Here is a 21,921-nt window from a genome sequence, read left to right on the forward strand (position 1 = left end):
ATCTTGCTTCCAGCTCTTTGGGAAGCTAAGAAACTACTCGCTCTGCAGACCTGTCTTACAGCCGACCGGGAACATCTCTTGCAAAGGCCTGAGAAATACAGTTTCCTTGCAGGCCTTATCTCGCTGAGGTAGAACTGCTGCTATGCCGTGTCCTACATCGGCCTAGAGTTGCAAGGCTCAAAGTCCTGCCCTGACTCCTCAAGGGCAGACAGGCCCCACAGCGTGGGGCTTCCACCTCTTTGGGCAGCTAAGAAACAACTTGCTCTGCACTGGTGTTTTACAGCCTACAGGGAACGAGTCTTACAAAGGCCTGTGAAACGCAGTTTCTTCCCAGGCCTGATCTGGCTTAAGTAGAACTTCTGCTCTGAAATGTACAACGTGCAGGCTTGTTTCCAAAGGGCGTGTTGGGCCCCAGAGCATGTTGCTTCCAGCTCTTTGGGAAGCTAAGAAACAACTCGCTCTGCACAGTGCTCTTACAGCCTACAGGGAACATCTCTTCCAAAGGCCTGTTAAACGCAGTTTCTTTGCAGGCCTGATCTGGCTGAAGTAGAACTTCTGCTCTGGGTGTGCTACATTGCCCTGGAGCTGAAAGGCACAACCCGCAGTCTCCTTTCCAAAAAGCGAGTTGGGCCCCAAAGAATCTTGCTTCCAGCTCTTTGGGAAGCTAAGAAACAACTCGCTCTGCATAGTGCTCTTACAGCCTACTTGGAACATGTCTTCCAAAGGCCTGTGAAACGCAGTTTCTTTGCAGGCCTGATGTGGCTGAAGTAGAACTTCTGCTCTGGGCGTGCCACATTGCCCTAGAGCTGAAAGGCACAACGTGCAGGCTTCTTTCCAAAGGGCGAGTTGGGCCCCAGAGCATCTTGCTTCCAGCTCTTTGGGAAGCGAAGAAACAACTCGCTCTGCACAGTGCTCTTACAGCCTACCGGGAACATCTCTTACAAAGGCCTGTGAAACGCAGTTTGTTTGCAGGCCTGATCTGGCTTAAGTAGAACTTCTCCTCTGGGTGTGCTACATTGCCCTGGAGCTGAAAGGCACAACCCGCAGTCTTCTTTCCAAAGGGCGAGTTGGGCCCCAAAGCATCTTGCTTCCAGCTCTTTGGGAAGCTAAGAAACAACTCGCTCTGCACAGTGCTCTTACAGCCTACCGGGAACATCTCTTACAAAGGCCTGTGAAACGCAGTTTGTTTGCAGGCCTGATCTGGCTTAAGTAGAACTTCTGCTCTGGGTGTGCTACATTGCCCTGGAGCTGAAAGGCACAACCCGCAGTCTTCTTTCCAAAGGGCGAGTTGGGCCCCATAGCATCTTGCTTCCAGCTCTTTGGGAAGCTAAGAAACAACTCGCTCTGCACAGTGCTCTTACAGCCTACCGGGAACATGTCTTCCAAAGGCCTGAGAAACGCATTTTCTTTGCAGGCCTTATCTCGCTGAGGTAGAACTGCTGCTATGCCGTGTCCTACATCGGCCTAGAGTTGCAAGGCTCAAAGTCCTGCCCTGACTCCTCAAGGGCAGACAGGCCCCACAGCGTGGGGCTTCCACCTCTTTGGGCAGCTAAGAAACAACTTGCTCTGCACTGGTGTTTTACAGCCTACAGGGAACGAGTCTTACAAAGGCCTGTGAAACGCAGTTTCTTCCCAGGCCTGATCTGGCTTAAGTAGAACTTCTGCTCTGCCGGGTCCTACATGGCGCTAGAGCTGCAAGGCACAAAGTCCTGCCTTGATTCCACAAGGGTAGACAAGTCCCTCAAGTCCAGCATCCAGCTCTTTCAGCAGCTAAGAGACAACTCGCTCTGCATAGGGCTCTTACAGCCTACCGGGAACATGTCTTAAAACGGACAGTGAAACGCAGTTTCTTCCCAGCCCTGATCTGGCTGAAGTAGAACTTCTGCTCTGGGTGTGCCACATGGCCCTAGAGCTGAAATGTACAACGTGCAGGCTTGTTTCCAAAGGGCGAGTTGGGCCCCAAAGCATCTTGCTTCCAGCTCTTTGGGAAGCTAAGAAACAATTCGCTCTGCATAGTGCTCTTACAGCCTACCGGGAACATCTCTTCCAAAGGCCTGTTAAACGCAGTTTCTTTGCAGGCCTGATCTGGCTGAAGTAGAACTTCTGCTCTGGGTGTGTCACATGGCCCTAGAGCTGAAAGGCACAACGTGCAGGCTTCTTTCCAAAGGGCGAGTTGGGACCCAAAGCATCTTGCTTCCAGCTCTTTGGGAAGCTGAGAAACAATTCGCTCTGCCCAGTGCTCTTATAGCCTACAGGGAACATCTCTTCCAATGCCTGTGAAACGCAATTTCTTTGCAGGCCTGATCTGGCTGAAGTAGAACTTCTGCTCTGCTGGGTCCTACATGGCGCTAGAGCTGCAAGGCACAAAGTCCTGCCTTGATTCCACAAGGGTAGACAAGTCCCTCAAGTAAAGCATCCAGCTCTTTCGGCAGCTAAGAAACAACTCGCTCTGCATAGGGCTCTTACAGCCTACCGGGAACATGTCTTAAAACGGACTGTGAAACGCAGTTTCTTCCCAGCCCTGATCTGGCTGAAGTAGAACTTCTGCTCTGCCGTGTGCAACATGGCCCTAGAGATGCAAGGCACCAAGTCCTGCCTTGTTTCCCCAAGGGGAGACTAGTACCTCAGCGTCCAGCTTCCAGCTCTTCGAGCAGGTAAGAAACAGCTTGCTGTGCACAGGGCTCTTCGAGCCTACCTAGAACATGTCTTACAAAGGCCTGTGAAACGCAGTTTCTTTGCAGGCCTGATGTGGCTGAAGTAGAACTTCTGCTCTGGGTGTGCCACATTGCCCTAGAGCTGAAAGGCTCAACGTGCAGGCTTCTTTCCAAAGGGAGTGTTGGGCCCCAGAGCATCTTGCTTCCAGCTCTTTGGGAAGCGAAGAAACAGCTCGCTCTGCACAGTGCTCTTACAGCCTCCCGGGAACATGTCTTACAAAGGCCTGTGAAAGGCAGTTTCTTTGCAGGCCTGATCTGGCTGAAGTAGAACTTCTGCTCTGGGTGTGCCACATTGCCCTAGAGCTGAAAGGTACAAGGTGCAGGCTTGTTTCCAAAGGGCGAGTTGGGCCCCAAAGCATCTTGCTTCCAGCTCTTTGGGAAGCTAAGAAACAACTCGCTCTACACAGTGCTCTTACAGCCTACCGGGAACATCTCTTACAAAGGCCTGTGAAACGCAGTTTGTTTGCAGGCCAGATCTGGCTGAAGTAGAACTTCTGCTCTGGGTGTGCTAAATTGCCCTGGAGCTGAGAGGCACAACACGCAGTCTTCTTTCCAAAGGGCGAGTTGGGCCCCAAAGCATCTTGCTTCCAGCTCTTTGGGAAGCTAAGAAACAACTCGCTCTGCACAGTGCACTTACAGCCTACCGGGAACATCTCTTACAAAGGCCTGTGAAACGCAGTTTGTTTGCAGGCCTGATCTGGCTGAAGTAGAACTTCTGCTCTGGGTGTGCCACATTGCCCTAGAGCTGAAAGGCACAACGTGCAGGCTTCTTTCCAAAGGGCGAGTTGGGCCCCAGAGCATCTTGCTTCCAGCTCTTTGGGAAGCGAAGAAACAACTCGCTCTGCACAGTGCTCTTACAGCCTACCGGGAACATCTCTTACAAAGGCCTGTGAAACGCAGTTTCTTTGCAGGCCAAATCTGGCTGAAGTAGAACTCTTGCTCTGGGTGTGCCACCTGGCACTAGAGCTGAAAGGTACAACGTGCAGGCTTGTTTCCAAAGGGCGAGTTGGGCCCCAGAGCATCTTGTTTCCAGCTCTTTGGGAAGCTAAGAAACAACTCGCTCTGCACAGTGCTCTTACAGCCTACCTGGAACATCTCTTCCAAAGGCCTGTGAAACGCAGTTTCTTTGCAGGCCTGATCTGGCTGAAGTAGAACTTCTGCTCTGGGTGTGCCACATTGCCCTAGAGCTGAAAGGCACAACGTGCAGGCTTCTTTCCAAAGGGCGAGTTGGGCCCCAGAGCATCTTGCTTCCAGCTCTTTGGGAAGCGAAGAAACAACTCGCTCTGCACAGTGCTCTTACAGCCTACCAGTAACATCTCTTACAAAGGCCTGTGAAACGCAGTTTCTTTGCAGGCCAAATCTGGCTGAAGTAGAACTTCTGCTCTGGGTGTGCCACCTGGCACTAGAGCTGAAAGGTACAAGGTGCAGGCTTGTTTCCAAAGGGCGAGTTGGGCCCCAAAGCATCTTGCTTCCAGCTCTTTGGGAAGCTAAGAAACAACTCGCTCTACACAGTGCTCTTACAGCCTACCGGGAACATCTCTTACAAAGGCCTGTGAAACGCAGTTTGTTTGCAGGCCAGATCTGGCTGAAGTAGAACTTCTGCTCTGGGTGTGCTAAATTGCCCTGGAGCTGAGAGGCACAACACGCAGTCTTCTTTCCAAAGGGCGAGTTGGGCCCCAAAGCATCTTGCTTCCAGCTCTTTGGGAAGCTAAGAAACAACTCGCTCTGCACAGTGCTCTTACAGCCTAGTGGGAACATGTCTTCCAAAGGCCTGTGAAACGCAGTTTCTTTGCACGCCTGATCTGGCTGAAGTAGGACTTCTGCTCTGGGTGTGCTACTTTGCCCTAGAGCTGAAAGGCACAACGTGCAGGCTTCTTTCCAAAGGGCGAGTTGGGCCCCACAGCATCTTGCTTCCAGCTCTTTGGGAAGATAAGAAACCACTCTCTCTGCACAGCGCTCTTACAGCCTACCGGGAACATCTCTTCCAAAGGACTGTGAAACGCAGTTTCTTTGCAGGCCTGATCTGGCTGAAGTAGCACTTCTGCTCTGGGTGTGCTACTTTGCCCCAGAGCTGAAAAGCACAACGTGCAGGCTTCTTTATAAAGGGCGAGTTGGGCCCCACGGCATCTTGCTTCCAGCTCTTTGGGAAGCTAAGAAACAACTCGCTCTGCACAGTGCTCTTACAGCCTACCGGGAACATCTCTTCCAAAGGCCTGTGAAACGCAGTTTCTTTGCAGGCCTGATCTGGCTGAAGTAGGACTTCTGCTCTGGGTGTGCTACTTTGCCCTAGAGCTGAAAGGCACAACGTGCAGGCTTCTTTCCAAAGGGCGAGTTGGGCCCCACAGCATCTTGCTTCCAGCTCTTTGGGAAGCTAAGAAACAACTCGCTCTGCACAGTGCTCTTACAGCCTACCGGGAACATCTCTTCCAAAGGCCTGTGAAACGCAGTTTCTTTGCAGGCTTGATCTGGCTGAAGTAGGACTTCTGCTCTGGGTGTGCTACTTTGCCATAGAGCTGAAAGACACAACGTGCAGGCTTCTTTCCAAAGGGCGAGTTGGGCCCCACAGCATCTTGCTTCCAGCTCTTTGGGAAGCTAAGAAACAACTCGCTCTGCACAGTGCTCTTACAGCCTAGTGGGAACATCTCTTCCAAAGGCCTGTGAAACGCAGTTTCTTTGCAGGCCTGATCTGGCTGAAGTAGGACTTCTGCTCTGGGTGTGCTACTTTGCCCTAGAGCTGAAAGGCACAACGTGCAGGCTTCTTTCCAAAGGGCGAGTTGGGCCCCACAGCATCTTGCTTCCAGCTCTTTGGGAAGCTAAGAAACAACTCGCTCTGCACAGTGCTCTTACAGCCTAGTGGGAACCTCTCTTCCAAAGGCCTGTGAAACGCAGTTTCTTTGCAGGCCTGATCTGGCTGAAGTAGGACTTCTGCTCTGGGTGTGCTACTTTGCCCTAGAGCTGAAAGGCACAACGTGCAGGCTTCTTTCCAAAGGGCGAGTTGGGCCCCACAGCATCTTGCTTCCAGCTCTTTGGGAAGCTAAGAAACAACTCGCTCTGCACAGTGCTCTTACAGCCTACCGGGAACATGTGTTCCAAAGGCCTGTGAAACCCAGTTTCTTTGCAGGCCTGATCTGGCTGAAGTAGGACTTCTGCTCTGGGTGTGCTACTTTGCCCTAGAGCTGAAAGGCACAACGTGCAGGCTTCTTTCCAAAGGGCGAGTTGGGCCCCACAGCATCTTGCTTCCAGCTCTTTGGGAAGCTAAGAAACAACTCGCTCTGCACAGTGCTCTTACAGCCTAGTGGGAACATGTCTTCCAAAGGCCTGTGAAACGCAGTTTCTTTGCAGGCCTGATCTGGCTGAAGTAGGACTTCTGCTCTGGGTGTGCTACTTTGCCCTAGAGCTGAAAGGCACAACGTGCAGGCTTCTTTCCAAAGGGCGAGTTGGGCCCCACAGCATCTTGCTTCCAGCTCTTTGGGAAGATAAGAAACCACTCTCTCTGCACAGCGCTCTTACAGCCTACCGGGAACATCTCTTCCAAAGGACTGTGAAACGCAGTTTCTTTGCAGGCCTGATCTGGCTGAAGTAGGACTTCTGCTCTGGGTGTGCTACTTTGCCCTAGAGCTGAAAGGCACAACGTGCAGGCTTCTTTCCAAAGGGCGAGTTGGGCCCCACAGCATCTTGCTTCCAGCTCTTTGGGAAGCTAAGAAACAACTCGCTCTGCACAGTGCTCTTACAGCCTAGTGGGAACATCTCTTCCAAAGGCCTGTGAAACGCAGTTTCTTTGCAGGCCTGATCTGGCTGAAGTAGCACTTCTGCTCTGGGTGTGCTACTTTGCCCTAGAGCTGAAAGGCACAACGTGCAGGCTTCTTTCCAAAGGGCGAGTTGGGCCCCACAGCATCTTGCTTCCAGCTCTTTGGGAAGCTAAGAAACAACTCGCTCTGCACAGTGCTCTTACAGCCTAGTGGGAACCTCTCTTCCAAAGGCCTGTGAAACGCAGTTTCTTTGCAGGCCTGATCTGGCTGAAGTAGGACTTCTGCTCTGGGTGTGCTACTTTGCCCTAGAGCTGAAAGGCACAACGTGCAGGCTTCTTTCCAAAGGGCGAGTTGGGCCCCACAGCATCTTGCTTCCAGCTCTTTGGGAAGCTAAGAAACATCTCGCTCTGCACAGTGCTCTTACAGCCTACCAGGAACATGTCTTCCAAAGGCCTGTGAAACGCAGTTTCTTTGCAGGCCTGATCTGGCTGAAGTAGGACTTCTGCTCTGGGTGTGCTACTTTGCCCTAGAGCTGAAAGGCACAACGTGCAGGCTTCTTTCCAAAGGCCGAGTTGGGCCCCACAGCATCTTGCTTCCAGCTCTTTGGGAAGCTAAGAAACAACTCGCTCTGCACAGTGCTCTTACAGCCTAGTGGGAACATCTCTTCCAAAGGCCTGTGAAACGCAGTTTCTTTGCAGGCCTGATCTGGCTGAAGTAGCACTTCTGCTCTGGGTGTGCTACTTTGCCCCAGAGCTGAAAAGCACAACGTGCAGGCTTCTTTATAAAGGGCGAGTTGGGCCCCACGGCATCTTGCTTCCAGCTCTTTGGGAAGCTAAGAAACAACTCGCTCTGCACAGTGCTCTTACAGCCTACCGGGAACATCTCTTCCAAAGGCCTGTGAAACGCAGTTTCTTTGCAGGCCTGATCTGGCTGAAGTAGGACTTCTGCTCTGGGTGTGCTACTTTGCCCTAGAGCTGAAAGGCACAACGTGCAGGCTTCTTTCCAAAGGGCGAGTTGGGCCCCACAGCATCTTGCTTCCAGCTCTTTGGGAAGCTAAGAAACAACTCGCTCTGCACAGTGCTCTTACAGCCTACCGGGAACATCTCTTCCAAAGGCCTGTGAAACGCATTTTCTTTGCAGGCTTGATCTGGCTGAAGTAGGACTTCTGCTCTGGGTGTGCTACTTTGCCATAGAGCTGAAAGACACAACGTGCAGGCTTCTTTCCAAAGGGCGAGTTGGGCCCCACAGCATCTTGCTTCCAGCTCTTTGGGAAGCTAAGAAACAACTCGCTCTGCACAGTGCTCTTACAGCCTAGTGGGAACATCTCTTCCAAAGGCCTGTGAAACGCAGTTTCTTTGCAGGCCTGATCTGGCTGAAGTAGGACTTCTGCTCTGGGTGTGCTACTTTGCCCTAGAGCTGAAAGGCACAACGTGCAGGCTTCTTTCCAAAGGGCGAGTTGGGCCCCACAGCATCTTGCTTCCAGCTCTTTGGGAAGCTAAGAAACAACTCGCTCTGCACAGTGCTCTTACAGCCTAGTGGGAACCTCTCTTCCAAAGGCCTGTGAAACGCAGTTTCTTTGCAGGCCTGATCTGGCTGAAGTAGGACTTCTGCTCTGGGTGTGCTACTTTGCCCTAGAGCTGAAAGGCACAACGTGCAGGCTTCTTTCCAAAGGGCGAGTTGGGCCCCACAGCATCTTGCTTCCAGCTCTTTGGGAAGCTATGAAACAACTCGCTCTGCACAGTGCTCTTACAGCTTACCAGGAACATGTCTTCCAAATGCCTGTGAAACGCAGTTTCTTTGCAGGCCTGATCTGGATGAAGTAGGACTTCTGCTCTGGGTGTGCTACTTTGCCCTAGAGCTGAAAGGCACAACGTGCAGGCTTCTTTCCAAAGGGCGAGTTGGGCCCCACAGCATCTTGCTTCCAGCTCTTTGGGAAGCTAAGAAACAACTCGCTCTGCACAGTGCTCTTACAGCCTACGGGGAACATCACTTCGAAAGGCCTGTGAAACGCAGTTTCTTTGCAGGCCTGATCTGGCTGAAGTAGGACTTCTGCTCTGGGTGTGCTACTTTGCCCTAGAGCTGAAAGGCACAACGTGCAGGCTTCTTTCCAAAGGGCGAGTTGGGCCCCACAGCATCTTGCTTCCAGCTCTTTGGGAAGCTAAGAAACAACTCGCTCTGCACAGTGCTCTTACAGCCTACCGGGAACATCTCTTCCAAAGGCCTGTGAAACGCAGTTTCTTTGCAGGCCTGATCTGGCTGAAGTAGGACTTCTGCTCTGGGTGTGCTACTTTGCCCTAGAGCTGAAAGGCACAACGTGCAGGCTTCTTTCCAAAGGGCGAGTTGGGCCCCACAGCATCTTGCTTCCAGCTCTTTGGGAAGCTAAGAAACAACTCGCTCTGCACAGTGCTCTTACAGCCTACCGGGAACATCTCTTCCAAAGGCCTGTGAAACCCAGTTTCTTTGCAGGCCTGATCTGGCTGAAGTAGCACTTCTGCTCTGGGTGTGCTACTTTGCCCTAGAGCTGAAAGGCACAATGTGCTGGCTTCTTTCCAAAGGGCGAGTTGGGCCCCACAGCATCTTGCTTCCAGCTCTTTGGGAAGCTAAGAAACAACTCGCTCTGCACAGTGCTCTTACAGCCTAGTGGGAACATCTCTTCCAAAGGCCTGTGAAACGCAGTTTCTTTGCAGGCCTGATCTGGCTGAAGTAGGACTTCTGCTCTGGGTGTGCTACTTTGCCCTAGAGCTGAAAGGCACAACGTGCAGGCTTCTTTCCAAAGGGCGAGTTGGGCCCCACAGCATCTTGCTTCCAGCTCTTAGGGAAGCTAAGAAACAACTCGCTCTGCACAGTGCTCTTACAGCCTACCGGGAACATCTCTTCCAAAGGCCTGTGAAACGCAGTTTCTTTGCAGGCCTGATCTGGCTGAAGTAGGACTTCTGCTCTGGGTGTGCTACTTTGCCCTAGAGCTGAAAGGCACAACGTGCAGGCTTCTTTCCAAAGGGCGAGTTGGGCCCCACAGCATCTTGCTTCCAGCTCTTTGGGAAGCTAAGAAACAACTCGCTCTGCACAGTGCTCTTACAGCCTACCGGGAACATGTCTTCCAAAGGCCTGAGAAACGCATTTTCTTTGCAGGCCTTATCTCGCTGAGGTAGAACTGCTGCTATGCCGTGTCCTACATCGGCCTAGAGTTTCAAGGCTCAAAGTCCTGCCCTGACTCCTCAAGGGCAGACAGGCCCCACAGCGTGGGTCTTCCACCTCTTTGGGCAGCTAAGAAACAACTTGCTCTGCACTGGTGTTTTACAGCCTACAGGGAACGAGTCTTACAAAGGCCTGTGAAACGCAGTTTCTTCCCAGGCCTGATCTGGCTTAAGTAGAACTTCTGCTCTGCCGGGTCCTACATGGCGCTAGAGCTGCAAGGCACAAAGTCCTGCCTTGATTCCACAAGGGTAGACAAGTCCCTCAAGTCCAGCATCCAGCTCTTTCAGCAGCTAAGAGACAACTCGCTCTGCATAGGGCTCTTACAGCCTACCGGGAACATGTCTTAAAACGGACAGTGAAACGCAGTTTCTTCCCAGCCCTGATCTGGCTGAAGTAGAACTTCTGCTCTGGGTGTGCCACATGGCCCTAGAGCTGAAATGTACAACGTGCAGGCTTGTTTCCAAAGGGCGAGTTGGGCCCCAAAGCATCTTGCTTCCAGCTCTTTGGGAAGCTAAGAAACAATTCGCTCTGCATAGTGCTCTTACAGCCTACCGGGAACATCTCTTCCAAAGGCCTGTTAAACGCAGTTTCTTTGCAGGCCTGATCTGGCTGAAGTAGAACTTCTGCTCTGGGTGTGTCACATGGCCCTAGAGCTGAAAGGCACAACGTGCAGGCTTCTTTCCAAAGGGCGAGTTGGGACCCAAAGCATCTTGCTTCCAGCTCTTTGGGAAGCTGAGAAACAATTCGCTCTGCCCAGTGCTCTTATAGCCTACAGGGAACATCTCTTCCAATGCCTGTGAAACGCAATTTCTTTGCAGGCCTGATCTGGCTGAAGTAGAACTTCTGCTCTGCCGGGTCCTACATGGCGCTAGAGCTGCAAGGCACAAAGTCCTGCCTTGATTCCACAAGGGTAGACAAGTCCCTCAAGTAAAGCATCCAGCTCTTTCGGCAGCTAAGAAACAACTCGCTCTGCATAGGGCTCTTACAGCCTACCGGGAACATGTCTTAAAACGGACTGTGAAACGCAGTTTCTTCCCAGCCCTGATCTGGCTGAAGTAGAACTTCTGCTCTGCCGTGTGCAACATGGCCCTAGAGATGCAAGGCACCAAGTCCTGCCTTGTTTCCCCAAGGGGAGACTAGTACCTCAGCGTCCAGCTTCCAGCTCTTCGAGCAGGTAAGAAACAGCTTGCTGTGCACAGGGCTCTTCGAGCCTACCTAGAACATGTCTTACAAAGGCCTGTGAAACGCAGTTTCTTTGCAGGCCTGATGTGGCTGAAGTAGAACTTCTGCTCTGGGTGTGCCACATTGCCCTAGAGCTGAAAGGCTCAACGTGCAGGCTTCTTTCCAAAGGGCGTGTTGGGCCCCAGAGCATCTTGCTTCCAGCTCTTTGGGAAGCGAAGAAACAGCTCGCTCTGCACAGTGCTCTTACAGCCTCCCGGGAACATGTCTTACAAAGGCCTGTGAAAGGCAGTTTCTTTGCAGGCCTGATCAGGCTGAAGTAGAACTTCTGCTCTGGGTGTGCCACATTGCCCTAGAGCTGAAAGGTAAAAGGTGCAGGCTTGTTTCCAAAGGGCGAGTTGGGCCCCAAAGCATCTTGCTTCCAGCTCTTTGGGAAGCTAAGAAACAACTCGCTCTACACAGTGCTCTTACAGCCTACCGGGAACATCTCTTACAAAGGCCTGTGAAACGCAGTTTGTTTGCAGGCCAGATCTGGCTGAAGTAGAACTTCTGCTCTGGGTGTGCTAAATTGCCCTGGAGCTGAGAGGCACAACACGCAGTCTTCTTTCCAAAGGGCGAGTTGGGCCCCAAAGCATCTTGCTTCCAGCTCTTTGGGAAGCTAAGAAACAACTCGCTCTGCACAGTGCACTTACAGCCTACCGGGAACATCTCTTACAAAGGCCTGTGAAACGCAGTTTGTTTGCAGGCCTGATCTGGCTGAAGTAGAACTTCTGCTCTGGGTGTGCCACATTGCCCTAGAGCTGAAAGGCACAACGTGCAGGCTTCTTTCCAAAGGGCGAGTTGGGCCCCAGAGCATCTTGCTTCCAGCTCTTTGGGAAGCGAAGAAACAACTCGCTCTGCACAGTGCTCTTACAGCCTACCGGGAACATCTCTTACAAAGGCCTGTGAAACGCAGTTTCTTTGCAGGCCAAATCTGGCTGAAGTAGAACTCTTGCTCTGGGTGTGCCACCTGGCACTAGAGCTGAAAGGTACAACGTGCAGGCTTGTTTCCAAAGGGCGAGTTGGGCCCCAGAGCATCTTGTTTCCAGCTCTTTGGGAAGCTAAGAAACAACTCGCTCTGCACAGTGCTCTTACAGCCTACCTGGAACATCTCTTCCAAAGGCCTGTGAAACGCAGTTTCTTTGCAGGCCTGATCTGGCTGAAGTAGAACTTCTGCTCTGGGTGTGCCACATTGCCCTAGAGCTGAAAGGCACAACGTGCAGGCTTCTTTCCAAAGGGCGAGTTGGGCCCCAGAGCATCTTGCTTCCAGCTCTTTGGGAAGCGAAGAAACAACTCGCTCTGCACAGTGCTCTTACAGCCTACCGGTAACATCTCTTACAAAGGCCTGTGAAACGCAGTTTCTTTGCAGGCCAAATCTGGCTGAAGTAGAACTTCTGCTCTGGGTGTGCCACCTGGCACTAGAGCTGAAAGGTACAAGGTGCAGGCTTGTTTCCAAAGGGCGAGTTGGGCCCCAAAGCATCTTGCTTCCAGCTCTTTGGGAAGCTAAGAAACAACTCGCTCTACACAGTGCTCTTACAGCCTACCGGGAACATCTCTTACAAAGGCCTGTGAAACGCAGTTTGTTTGCAGGCCAGATCTGGCTGAAGTAGAACTTCTGCTCTGGGTGTGCTAAATTGCCCTGGAGCTGAGAGGCACAACACGCAGTCTTCTTTCCAAAGGGCGAGTTGGGCCCCAAAGCATCTTGCTTCCAGCTCTTTGGGAAGCTAAGAAACAACTCGCTCTGCACAGTGCTCTTACAGCCTAGTGGGAACATGTCTTCCAAAGGCCTGTGAAACGCAGTTTCTTTGCAGGCCTGATCTGGCTGAAGTAGGACTTCTGCTCTGGGTGTGCTACTTTGCCCTAGAGCTGAAAGGCACAACGTGCAGGCTTCTTTCCAAAGGGCGAGTTGGGCCCCACAGCATCTTGCTTCCAGCTCTTTGGGAAGATAAGAAACCACTCTCTCTGCACAGCGCTCTTACAGCCTACCGGGAACATCTCTTCCAAAGGCCTGTGAAACGCAGTTTCTTTGCAGGCCTGATCTGGCTGAAGTAGGACTTCTGCTCTGGGTGTGCTACTTTGCCCTAGAGCTGAAAGGCACAACGTGCAGGCTTCTTTCCAAAGGGCGAGTTGGGCCCCACAGCATCTTGCTTCCAGCTCTTTGGGAAGCTAAGAAACAACTCGCTCTGCACAGTGCTCTTACAGCCTAGTGGGAACATCTCTTCCAAAGGCCTGTGAAACGCAGTTTCTTTGCAGGCCTGATCTGGCTGAAGTAGCACTTCTGCTCTGGGTGTGCTACTTTGCCCCAGAGCTGAAAAGCACAACGTGCAGGCTTCTTTATAAAGGGCGAGTTGGGCCCCACGGCATCTTGCTTCCAGCTCTTTGTGAAGCTAAGAAACAACTCGCTCTGCACAGTGCTCTTACAGCCTACCGGGAACATCTCTTCCAAAGGCCTGTGAAACGCAGTTTCTTTGCAGGCCTGATCTGGCTGAAGTAGGACTTCTGCTCTGGGTGTGCTACTTTGCCCTAGAGCTGAAAGGCACAACGTGCAGGCTTCTTTCCAAAGGGCGAGTTGGGCCCCACAGCATCTTGCTTCCAGCTCTTTGGGAAGCTAAGAAACAACTCGCTCTGCACAGTGCTCTTACAGCCTACCGGGAACATCTCTTCCAAAGGCCTGTGAAACGCAGTTTCTTTGCAGGCTTGATCTGGCTGAAGTAGGACTTCTGCTCTGGGTGTGCTACTTTGCCATAGAGCTGAAAGACACAACGTGCAGGCTTCTTTCCAAAGGGCGAGTTGGGCCCCACAGCATCTTGCTTCCAGCTCTTTGGGAAGCTAAGAAACAACTCGCTCTGCACAGTGCTCTTACAGCCTAGTGGGAACATCTCTTCCAAAGGCCTGTGAAACGCAGTTTCTTTGCAGGCCTGATCTGGCTGAAGTAGGACTTCTGCTCTGGGTGTGCTACTTTGCCCTAGAGCTGAAAGGCACAACGTGCAGGCTTCTTTCCAAAGGGCGAGTTGGGCCCCACAGCATCTTGCTTCCAGCTCTTTGGGAAGCTAAGAAACAACTCGCTCTGCACAGTGCTCTTACAGCCTAGTGGGAACCTCTCTTCCAAAGGCCTGTGAAACGCAGTTTCTTTGCAGGCCTGATCTGGCTGAAGTAGGACTTCTGCTCTGGGTGTGCTACTTTGCCCTAGAGCTGAAAGGCACAACGTGCAGGCTTCTTTCCAAAGGGCGAGTTGGGCCCCACAGCATCTTGCTTCCAGCTCTTTGGGAAGCTAAGAAACAACTCGCTCTGCACAGTGCTCTTACAGCCTACCGGGAACATGTGTTCCAAAGGCCTGTGAAACCCAGTTTCTTTGCAGGCCTGATCTGGCTGAAGTAGCACTTCTGCTCTGGGTGTGCTACTTTGCCCTAGAGCTGAAAGGCACAACGTGCAGGCTTCTTTCCAAAGGGCGAGTTGGGCCCCACAGCATCTTGCTTCCAGCTCTTTGGGAAGCTAAGAAACAACTCGCTCTGCACAGTGCTCTTACAGCCTAGTGGGAACCTCTCTTCCAAAGGCCTGTGAAACGCAGTTTCTTTGCAGGCCTGATCTGGCTGAAGTAGGACTTCTGCTCTGGGTGTGCTACTTTGCCCTAGAGCTGAAAGGCACAACGTGCAGGCTTCTTTCCAAAGGGCGAGTTGGGCCCCACAGCATCTTGCTTCCAGCTCTTTGGGAAGCTAAGAAACATCTCGCTCTGCACAGTGCTCTTACAGCCTACCAGGAACATGTCTTCCAAAGGCCTGTGAAACGCAGTTTCTTTGCAGGCCTGATCTGGCTGAAGTAGGACTTCTGCTCTGGGTGTGCTACTTTGCCCTAGAGCTGAAAGGCACAACGTGCAGGCTTCTTTCCAAAGGGCGAGTTGGGCCCCACAGCATCTTGCTTCCAGCTCTTTGGGAAGCTAAGAACAACTCGCTCTGCACAGTGCTCTTACAGCCTAGTGGGAACATCTCTTCCAAAGGCCTGTGAAACGCAGTTTCTTTGCAGGCCTGATCTGGCTGAAGTAGGACTTCTGCTCTGGGTGTGCTACTTTGCCCTAGAGCTGAAAGGCACAACGTGCAGGCTTCTTTCCAAAGGGCGAGTTGGGCCCCACAGCATCTTGCTTCCAGCTCTTTGGGAAGCTAAGAAACAACTCGCTCTGCACAGTGCTCTTACAGCCTACCAGGAACATGTCTTCCAAAGGCCTGTGAAACGCAGTTTCTTTGCAGGCCTGATCTGGCTGAAGTAGAACTTCTGCTCTGGGTGTGCCACATTGCCCTAGAGCTGAAAGGCACAACGTGCAGGCTTCTTTCCAAAGGGCGAGTTGGGCCCCAGAGCATCTTGCTTCCAGCTCTTTGGGAAGCGAAGAAACAGCTCACTCTGCACAGTGCTCTTACAGCCTACCGGTAACATCTCTTACAAAGGCCTGTGAAACGCAGTTTCTTTGCAGGCCTAATCTGGCTGAAGTAGAACTTCTGCTCTGCCGTGTGCAACATGGCCCTAGAGATGCAAGGCACAAAGTCCTGCCTTGTTTCCCCAAGGGGAGACTAGTACCTCAGCGTCCAGCTTCCAGCTCTTGGAGCAGCTAAGAAACAGCTTGCTGTGCACAGGGCTCTTCCAGCCTACCTGGACCATGTCTTACAAAGGCCTGTGAAACGCAGTTTCTTTGCAGGCCTGATGTGGCTGAAGTAGAACTTCTGCTCTGGGTGTGCCACATTGCCCTAGAGCTGAAAGGCACAACGTGCAGGCTTCTTTCCAAAGGGCGAGTTGGGCCCCAGAGCATCTTGCTTCCAGCTCTTTGGGAAGCGAAGAAACAACTCGCTCTGCACAGTGCTCTTACAGCCTACCGGGAACATCACTTACAAAGGCCTGTGAAACGCAGTTTGTTTGCAGGCCTGATCTGGCTTAAGTAGAACTTCTGCTCTGGGTGTGCTACATTGCCCTGGAACTGAAAGGCACAACCCGCAGTCTTCTTTCCAAAGGGCGAGTTGGGCCCCAAAGCATCTTGCTTCCAGCTCTTTGGGAAGCTAAGAAACAACTCGCTCTGCACAGTGCTCTTACAGCCTACAGGGAACATCTCTTACAAAGGTCTGTGAATCGCAGTTTCTTTGCAGGCATGATTTGCCTGAAGTAGAACTTCTGCTCTGGGTGTGCTACATTGTCCTAGAGCTGAAAGGCACAACGTGCACTCTCCTTTCCACAAAGCGAGTTGGGCCCCAAAGAATCTTGCTTCCAGCTCTTTGGGAAGCTAAGAAACAACTCGCTCTGCACAGTGCTCTTACAGCCTACCGGGAACATGTCGTATAAAGGCCTGTGAAACGCAGTTTCTTTGCAGGCCTGATCTGGCTGAAGTAGAACTTCTGCTCTGGGTGTGCCACATTGCCCTAGAGCTGAAAGGCACAACGTGCAGGCTTCTTTCCAAAGGGCGAGTTGGGCCCCAGAGCATCTTGCTTCCAGCTCTTTGGGAAGCGAAGAAACAACTCGCTCTGCACAGTGCTCTTACAGCCTACCGGTAACATCTCTTACAAAGGCCTGTGAAACGCAGTTTCTTTGCAGGCCAAATCTGGCTGAAGTAGAACTTCTGCTCTGGGTGTGCCACCTGGCCCTAGAGCTGAAATGTACAACGTGCAGGCTTGTTTCCAAAGGGCGAGTTGGGCCCCAAAGCATCTTGCTTCCAGCTCTTTGGGAAGCCAAGAAACAACTCGCTCTGCAGACCTCTCTTACAGCCAACCGGGAACATCTCTTACAAAGGCCTGAGAAATACAGTTTCCTTGCAGGCCTTATCTCGCTGAGGTAGAACTGCTGCTATGCCGTGTCCTTCATCGGCCTAGAGTTGCAAGGCTCAAAGTCCTGCCTTGACTCCTCAAGGGCAGACAGGCCCCACAGCGTGGGGCTTCCACCTCTTTGGGCAGCTAAGAAACAACTTGCTCTGCACTGGTGTTTTACAGCCTACAGGGAACGAGTCTTACAAAGGCCTGTGAAACGCAGTTTCTTCCCAGCCCTGATCTGGCTGAAGTAGAACTTCTGCTCTGCCGGGTCCTTCATGGCGCTAGAGCTGCAAGGCACAAAGTCCGGCCTTGTTTCCACAAGGGTAGACAAGTCCCTCAGGTCCAGCTTCCAGCTCTTTCGGCAGCTAAGAAACAACTGGCTCAGCACAGTGCTCTCACAGCCTACCGTGAACATGTCTTCCAAAAGCCTGTTAAACGCAGTTTCTTCCCAGCCCTGATCTGGCTGAAGTAGAACTTCTGCTCTGGGTGTGTCACATGGCCCTAGAGCTGAAAGGCACAACGTGCAGGCTTCTTTCCAAAGGGCGAGTTGGGACCCAAAGCATCTTGATTCCAGCTCTTTGGGAAGCTGAGAAACAATTCGCTCTGCCCAGTGCTCTTACAGCCTACAGGGAACATCTCTTACAAAGGCCTGTGAAACGCAGTTTCTTTGCAGGCCTGATCTGGCTGAAGTAGAACTTCTGCTCTGGGTGTGCCACATTGCCCTAGAGCTGAAAGGCACAACGTGCAGGCTTCTTTCCAAAGGGCGAGTTGGGCCCCAGAGCATCTTGCTTCCAGCTCTTTGGGAAGCGAAGAAACAGCTCACTCTGCACAGTGCTCTTACAGCCTACCGGTAACATCTCTTACAAAGGCCTGTGAAACGCAGTTTCTTTGCAGGCCTAATCTGGCTGAAGTAGAACTTCTGCTCTGCCGTGTGCAACATGGCCCTAGAGATGCAAGGCACAAAGTCCTGCCTTGTTTCCCCAAGGGGAGACCAGTACCTCAGCGTCCAGCTTCCAGCTCTTGGAGCAGCTAAGAAACAGCTTGCTGTGCACAGGGCTCTTCCAGCCTACCTGGACCATGTCTCACAAAGGCGTGAGAAACGCAGTTTCTTTGCAGGCCTGATGTGGCTGAAGTAGAACTTCTGCTCTGGGTGTGCCACATTGCCCTAGAGCTGAAAGGCACAACGTGCAGGCTTCTTTCCAAAGGGCGAGTTGGGCCCCACAGCATCTTGCTTCCAGCTCTTTGGGAAGCGAAGAAACAACTCGCTCTGCACAGTGCTCTTACAGCCTACCGGGAACATCACTTACAAAGGCCTGTGAAACGCAGTTTGTTTGCAGGCCTGATCTGGCTTAAGTAGAACTTCTGCTCTGGGTGTGCTACATTGCCCTGGAACTGAAAGGCACAACCCGCAGTCTTCTTTCCAAAGGGCGAGTTGGGCCCCAAAGCATCTTGCTTCCAGCTCTTTGGGAAGCTAAGAAACAACTCGCTCTGCACAGTGCTCTTACAGCCTACCGGGAACATGTCTTACAAAGGCCTGTGAAACGCAGTTTCTTTGCAGGCCTGATCTGGCTGAAGTAGACCTTCTGCTCTGGGTGTGCCACATTGCTCTAGAGCTGAAAGGCACAACGTGCAGGCTTCTTTCCAAAGGGCGAGTTGGGCCCCAGAGCATCTTGCTTCCAGCTCTTTGGGAAGCGAAGAAACAACTCGCTCTGCACAGTGCTCTTACAGCCTACCGGTAACATCTCTTACAAAGGCCTGTGAAACGCAGTTTCTTTGCAGGCCTAATCTGGCTGAAGTAGAACTTATGCTCTGGGTGTGCCACCTGGCCCTAGAGCTGAAATGTACAACGTGCAGGCTTGTTTCCAAAGGGCGAGTTGGGCCCCAAAGCATCTTGCTTCCAGCTCTTTGGGAAGCTAAGAAACAACTCGCTCTGCAGACCTCTCTTACAGCCAACCGGGAACATCTCTTACAAAGGCCTGAGAAATACAGTTTCCTTGCAGGCCTTATCTCGCTGAGGTAGAACTGCTGCTATGCCGTGTCCTTCATCGGCCTAGAGTTGCAAGGCTCAAAGTCCTGCCTTGACTCCTCAAGGGCAGACAGGCCCCACAGCGTGGGGCTTCCACCTCTTTGGGCAGCTAAGAAACAACTTGCTCTGCACTGGTGTTTTACAGCCTACAGGGAACGAGTCTTACAAAGGCCTGTGAAACGCAGTTTCTTCCCAGCCCTGATCTGGCTGAAGTAGAACTTCTGCTCTGCCGGGTCCTTCATGGCGCTAGAGCTGCAAGGCACAAAGTCCGGCCTTGTTTCCACAAGGGTAGACAAGTCCCTCAGGTCCAGCTTCCAGCTCTTTCGGCAGCTAAGAAACAACTGGCTCAGCACAGTGCTCTTACAGCCTACCGTGAACATGTCTTCCAAAAGCCTGTTAAACGCAGTTTCTTCCCAGCCCTGATCTGGCTGAAGTAGAACTTCTGCTCTGGGTGTGTCACATGGCCCTAGAGCTGAAAGGCACAACGTGCAGGCTTCTTTCCAAAGGGCGAGTTGGGACCCAAAGCATCTTGATTCCAGCTCTTTGGGAAGCTGAGAAACAATTCGCTCTGCCCAGTGCTCTTACAGCCTACAGGGAACATCTCTTACAAAGGCCTGTGAAACGCAGTTTCTTTGCAGGCCTGATCTGGCTGAAGTAGAACTTCTGCTCTGGGTGTGCCACATTGCCCTAGAGCTGAAAGGCACAACGTGCAGGCTTCTTTCCAAAGGGCGAGTTGGGCCCCAGAGCATCTTGCTTCCAGCTCTTTGGGAAGCGAAGAAACAGCTCACTCTGCACAGTGCTCTTACAGCCTACCGGTAACATCTCTTACAAAGGCCTGTGAAACGCAGTTTCTTTGCAGGCCTAATCTGGCTGAAGTAGAACTTCTGCTCTGCCGTGTGCAACATGGCCCTAGAGATGCAAGGCACAAAGTCCTGCCTTGTTTCCCCAAGGGGAGACTAGTACCTCAGCGTCCAGCTTCCAGCTCTTGGAGCAGCTAAGAAACAGCTTGCTGTGCACAGGGCTCTTCCAGCCTACCTGGACCATGTCTTACAAAGGCCTGTGAAACGCAGTTTCTTTGCAGGCCTGATGTGGCTGAAGTAGAACTTCTGCTCTGGGTGTGCCACATTGCCCTAGAGCTGAAAGGCACAACGTGCAGGCTTCTTTCCAAAGGGCGAGTTGGGCCCCAGAGCATCTTGCTTCCAGCTCTTTGGGAAGCGAAGAAACAACTCGCTCTGCACAGTGCTCTTACAGCCTACCGGGAACATCACTTACAAAGGCCTGTGAAACGCAGTTTGTTTGCAGGCCTGATCTGGCTTAAGTAGAACTTCTGCTCTGGGTGTGCTACATTGCCCTGGAACTGAAAGGCACAACCCGCAGTCTTCTTTCCAAAGGGCGAGTTGGGCCCCAAAGCATCTTGCTTCCAGCTCTTTGGGAAGATAAGAAACAACTCGCTCTGCACAGTGCTCTTACAGCCTACCGGGAACATGTCTTCCAAAGGCCTGAGAAATACAGTTTCCTTGCAGGCCTTATCTCGCTGAGGTAGAACTGCTGCTATGCCGTGTCCTACATCGGCCTAGAGTTGCAAGGCTCAAAGCCATGCCTTGACTCCTCAAGGGCAGACAGGCCCCACAGCGTGGGGCTTCCACCTCTCTGGGCAGCTAAGAAACAACTTGCTCTGCACTGGTGTTTTACAGCCTACAGGGAACGAGTCTTACAAAGGCCTGTGAAACGCAGTTTCTTCCCAGCCCTGATCTGGCTTAAGTAGAACTTCTGCTCTGCTGTGTCCTACATGGCGCTAGAGCTGCAAGGCACAAAGTCCTGCCTTGATTCCACAAGGGTAGACAAGTCCCTCAAGTCCAGCATCTAGCTCTTTCGGCAGCTAAGAAACAACTCGCTCTGCATAGGGCTCTTACAGCCTAACGGGAACATGTCTTAGAACGGACTGTGAAACGCAGTTTCTTCCCAGCCCTGATCTGGCTGAAGTAGAACTTCTGCTCTGGGTGTGCCACATGGCCCTAGAGCTGAAATGAACAACGTGCAGGCTTGTTTCCAAAGGGCGAGTTGGGCCCCAAAGCATCTTGCTTCCAGCTCTTTGGGAAGCTAAGAAACAATTCGCTCTGCATAGTGCTCTTACAGCCTACCGGGAACATCTCTTCCAAAGGCCTGTTAAACGCAGTTTCTTTGCAGGCCTGATCTGGCTTAAGTAGAACTTCTGCTCTGGGTGTGTCACATGGCCCTAGAGCTGAAAGGCACAACGTGCAGGCTTCTTTCCAAAGGGCGAGTTGGGACCCAAAGCATCTTGATTCCAGCTCTTTGGGAAGCTGAGAAACAATTCGCTCTGCCCAGTGCTCTTACAGACAGCAGGGAACATCTCTTACAAAGGCCTGTGAAACGCAATTTCTTTGCAGGCCTGATCTGGCTGAAGTAGAACTTCTGCTCTGCCGGGTCCTACATGGCGCTAGAGCTGCAAGGCACAAAGTCCTGCCTTGATTCCACAAGGGTAGACAAGTCCCTCAAGTCCAGCATCCAGCTCTTTCGGCTGCTAAGAAACAACTCGCTCTGCATAGGGCTCTTACAGCCTAGCGGGAACATGTCTTAAAACGGACTGTGAAACGCAGTTCCTTCCCAGCCCTGATCTGGCTGAAGTAGAACTTCTGCTCTGCCGTGTGCAACATGGCCCTAGAGATGCAAGGCACAAAGTCCTGCCTTGTTTCCCCAAGGGGAGACTAGCACCTCAGCGTCCAGCTTCCAGCTCTTGGAGCAGCTAAGAAACAGCTTGCTGTGCACAGGGCTCTTCCAGCCTACCTAGAACATGTCTTACAAAGGCCTGTGAAACGCAGTTTCTTTGCAGGCCTGATGTGGCTGAAGTAGAACTTCTGCTCTGGGTGTGCCACATTGCCCTAGAGCTGAGAGGCACAACGTGCTGGCTTCTTTCCAAAGGGCATGTTGGGCCCCAGAGCATGTTGCTTCCAGCTCTTTGGGAAGCGAAGAAACAACTCGCTCTGCACAGTGCTCTTACAGCCTACAGGGAACATCTCTTCCAAAGGCCTGTGAAAGGCAGTTTCTTTGCAGGCCTGATCTGGCTGAAGTAGAACTTCTGCTCTGGGTGTGCTACATTGTCCTAGAGCTGAAAGGCACAACGTGCACTCTCCTTTCCACAAAGCGAGTTGGGCCCCAGAGCATCTTGCTTCCAGCTCTTTGGGAAGCGAAGAAACAACTCGCTCTGCACAGTGCTCTTA

The sequence above is a fragment of the Equus caballus genome, chromosome 15 (assembly GCF_041296265.1).
Source record: "Equus caballus isolate H_3958 breed thoroughbred chromosome 15, TB-T2T, whole genome shotgun sequence".
Taxonomy (NCBI): Eukaryota; Metazoa; Chordata; class Mammalia; order Perissodactyla; family Equidae; genus Equus; species Equus caballus.